Below are 4,876 nucleotides of genomic sequence, written 5' to 3' on the forward strand. Positions count from 1 at the left end.
AGTATCTTGCCTGAAAGCAAACAGATAATAAGAAACTTGGATTTGTACCCAAGTTACTATGACCCCAAATTCTGTTTTTCATCACTCCGAACTCTCAGTAAACACACTATACAAATAGCCATGAACATTGTGGTTGGTAAAATGTCCACAAAATCCATGGTAGTTTTCACTCATCTCTGCTCCTGAGAGCCTCTGTATGGCCCACCTACTTGCCTTCAGGTCTCTCCACCTAATTATGCCTTTTGATGACTGAGCTTAAAAGATGCTTGTTCCTTAGAAGAAAAGCATGACAAACCTAGACAGCATATTAAAAAGCAGAAAGAGTAGTCATGCATGGAAGTGAGAGTTGGACCATAAAGAAGGCTGAGCTCCAAAGAATTGAAGCTTTCAAACTGTGGTGCTGGAGAAGACTCTAGAGAGTTCCTTGGACATCAAGGAGATCAAACCAGTCAACCCCAAAGGAAATCAACCTTGAATATTCATTGGAAGGATTGTTGCTGAAGCTCCAACATTTTGTCCACCTGATAGAAAGAGCCGACTCACTAGAAAAGCCCCTGATACTGGGAAAGATTGAGAGCAGGAGGAAAAAGGGGCAACAGAAGATGAGATGGTTGGATGGCATCACTGACTCAAAGGACATGAGTTTGAACAAATTCCAGGAGATAGGGGAGGACAGGGAAACCTGGCGTGCTGCAGTCCATGGGGTTGCAAACAGTCAGACATGACTGAGCAACTGAACAACAACAAATGATTGAGCTGCTAGGCCAATAGGTCACTGTTTGGAAGACAAAGTTAAAAAGCTGGCTACAGAAGTTAATAGAATGTCCATTCACATTTAACTGCAATGTAAATATATGTTTCTTTTAATTTATACATTTTTTCCCCTAAGTAGACACCAAAATAACCGAAGTGATTGGAAACCAATCTATTTTCTGTCAGAGAACAGCAGTTGCCATTTCTCTTTTTCTTTTGTTCAATTTTAGTTAGCACTGTGCTCAAGTTCTCATAGATTATCTAATTAAATCATAAAAGGAACATGTGTTCTGTAACATTTATTTACCCACCTTACAAGTGAGAGAACTGAGCCTTAGGAAGATTAATATGCATAGATACATAGCTGATAATTCAGAGGCTTTGTCAAAGGAAAAATTATGCAACACTAGCCCCATTAAATTCAAGCAAAAAAACAGACATTAATCCATCAGCTGCTTTTTAAATCCATATTCTTTTATCAGGATAATATCTCACATATAAAAGAAATCAGAGGCATAGATTAAGGAAAATCTACAGTAATTGATGGAAAATATCATTTGATGCAGCAGAATAAATGGATTATTACAACCCAATTTTAACAAAACATTTCAGTCAATAAGTTCTTTATAGCTTTAAGACTTCCCAAGTTGGTGAGGCAAGGATATCTATCCCAGAGAAAATCAAATGAGATTTAATGTTAAAGCATTTTGTAAAATGTTGAGCCCAAATACAAATTTAGAAAATTATTATTTGATTTATATGTGAGCTACAGTTGACTTGAGATGTTGAACTTTCCTTTTTTAAAATATTATATTTATAAAAAGTTACTAAACATTTGGGAAAGAATACAAATTGTAGTTGATATAAAGTAGTATATTAAGTAATTGATTCCAGTAGGAATTTATGAAGAGCTTGGCAGGGAGCAGAGAGCAAAATTACCTAATGAACTCTGATTTTATCTGCCAAGAAAATCATTGAATATATACACTTATTTACATATATTTTCATTTCTCTATTATACATAAATCTGTCATCTACTGATACTTTCATGATATTATGGTAGTTGTCTAACTGTTAAAAACAGAGAGAAGTCTCATATTTGTATTTAATACTTTTGTTATTGTTGGCAAAACTTGTCAACAGAATTTTATAAATTATGACCTTAAATGCAATTTCTTTTTGAATAGTAACAGGTTTATCATCCTTTTTCAATCCAAGTAATATGATACCCAATCCAGGTAGGGAAGATGTAGAAACAAGACAGGTTCTAAAGAGAGTCAAAGCCAGATTGACAGCAATGTCAGATACTATAGTCCTGAATCAGAGACTTTCTTTACCGTCAGATTTGCAATTGCTGAGACTTTCTTTTCTTCACACTTCCCCCAGGTTTACTGAGATATATTGACATGCAACATTAAGTATATAGAGAGATCAGGGTGGCAGAGTAGGAGGACATGAAAATTACTTCCTCCCATGAGCATATCTAAAAGACATATAAACATGGAAAATTCATCACTGGAAACTAACTGGAGACTGGCAGGAAGACTCCTATACAAGCAAGGCTGTAAGAAAGATCCAGGGGAAATCTGGTAGGAAGGGAAGAGAAATGATCATGTCAGGACCTGTACCACTGGGAGACGGACTCCGAGGGGAGGGGGTTTACAAAGGTAGAAACCCTCTCTGGGGAGTAAGCAGTTTGAGCGTCACATTGGGTCCCAGCCCTGGGATCTGATTTCCTCTTGGTTGGATGGAGGGCCACTGGGATTAACATAAGGGCTGTGGGAGGTTTGGAATCTGCTCATCAGGAGCACGCACATGCTTGCTTATTCCTACAACAGGGCAGAGATGGTGAACTGAAATAGCACAGGAAGCTGGCTGATCTTCTGTGACTCTCCTGGCATGTGCCACAGCCTGAGCCAAGTGACGGCTCATGGTCTACTTGCTTCACAATGCAGATCTACATTTGGGCAAGGGCTGTGGTAGGCCAGGGAGAGCTCAGCCACGTGGCACAAAAGTGACTGCGACTGAGAGCAACCTCTGCCCAGGGCAGGGGCAATCATTACGGCATTTACACAAGCCGTGCATCAGAAGCAGTCCATGTCTCTATGACTGAACCATCACAGTCCATACACAGACCTATGCCAAGTGCCAGGACTGGCCTTTTCTGCTCTGTGGCTTAGCTGGACACCAGAGCAAGGGTATCAGTGGGCAAAGGGAGAGCTCAGCTTGAGGGGAGAGAGGCAGCTCAGACCCAGAGCAATGTTTGATCAAGACGGGGCATCCTCTATGGGTGCTTACTCAGACAGCAGGTTAGGCCACTGACTGCAGCCCTGGCCCATGCCCACACCCATGCCTAGCACCCATACCAGCCTCTCCTGGGCTAGCACTGCTCTGCTCTGGGGCAAGGATGCTAGTGCAACCTGATAAAAGCTATGGCCCTTCTTCCCAGAAATACACGGACATAAGTACATAAGCAACAAAACTCTGCACACAGTTAGGGGTTCACTTATGATTTGAGGTTAGGCATCCCTCCTCTGGTTATGTGGTCTCTAAGACAACTAAAGTTGGTTGTCTTTTTAAATTATTAGTGAAGTGGTGTGATCCCTCTGATACAGTGGTAATGACCTTGTACTAGAGACTCCTAGAAGGGAAAAACATATGAAGCCTTTCTGAAACTCCTGGTCTAGATCAATCCTCTTTTGCACTCTGATAATACAGTGTTATATTCTAGTCAGCATGCATTTCCTTCTGCTCTGTACAAGTGTGCCTCCCCATGAGAATGGATGTCCCTTGGTGGAAGGGAAATGTCTAATACAAGAGACTAGAACAACCTTGACCACTACCACTACCATTAACTGAATACCAATGATAGCTTGGCAACCATCACTGCATCCCAGACACTATTTGAATTCATATAATTTTCTCAACAACCTAATGGTGTTGTTGTTTAGTTGCTAAGTCATGTCCAACTCTTTGCAGGCCCATGGACTACATCCAGGCAGGCTTCTCAGTTGATGGGATCTCCCAGGCAAGAATACTGGAGTGGGTTGCTATTTCCTTCTCCAGGGCATCTTCCAAAGTTAACGGGAAGAAAGCCAGCATGGACACAACCCTCAGGACTTCTACTCAAGCAACCTGGGACCTAATCTCAGCATGATAAGGCAGTGACAGCCACTGAGCTGAAAAGAAGCCCCAGTTCCTGCATGGATCTAGTCCTTGTCCCTTCATCTCTAGCATTCTACCATGGTAATAACTATCTGCACTCTCTTGGGAAAGATATAACTTGTGTTCATGTCATATGCAGCTTGACCACCAAAGCCCGTGAGCAAATGCAGTCTCCAAAAGAACACCACTATGAGATTGTAATAGGCAACTGTTTCACCTAATTTCATAGGGGCCAAGAAAGATTAAGAAAAATGAGAAGACAGAAGAATTTGTTTCAAGAGAAAGAACAATAACAACAACAAAAACCTGAAAAAAAAAAAAAAACAAAAAAAGATGAAATAGAAATAAACTATTTACCAGAAAAATATTTCAATACGTTAGAAGGAGAAGAGAGAGGGGAAGGGGGTCAAAAACATAAGACTGAAAACTACCCAAACCTGAAGAAGTACAGAAGATCCCAAGAAAGATGAACCCAAATAGACCTACAATAAGATAAGCATAATTAAAATAGCAAAAGTTAAAGAGAGAATTCTAAAGGCAGCAAGGGAAATACAAAAGCGTATATTAATACAAGGTAACTCCCACAAAGCTGATTCTTTTGGAGAAATGTTGTAATCTATAGAAGGGAGTGGTGGCATGATATATTCAAAGTTCTGAAAGGGAAGAACCTACAACCTAGGATAATCTACCCAGCAGAATTATCATTTAGAATTGAAGGAGAAACAAAGACAAACAAAACTGAAAGATTTTCGATACAAATCTACCTTAAAATAAATACTAGAGTCTTCTCTTAGCAGAAAAAAAAAAAAGGCCATAACATGAAGTAAATATATGTAGGGAAGGGAAAATCCCATTAGTAGAGTAAAATATTGTATATAATAAGAGCTGAGGATCAACTACTTAATAAGCTAGTATGAAGATTAAAAGACATGAAATTGTAAAATCAACAATAACTATA

Source organism: Cervus canadensis, chromosome 2 (genome assembly GCF_019320065.1).
Source record: "Cervus canadensis isolate Bull #8, Minnesota chromosome 2, ASM1932006v1, whole genome shotgun sequence".
Lineage (NCBI taxonomy): Eukaryota > Metazoa > Chordata > Mammalia > Artiodactyla > Cervidae > Cervus > Cervus canadensis.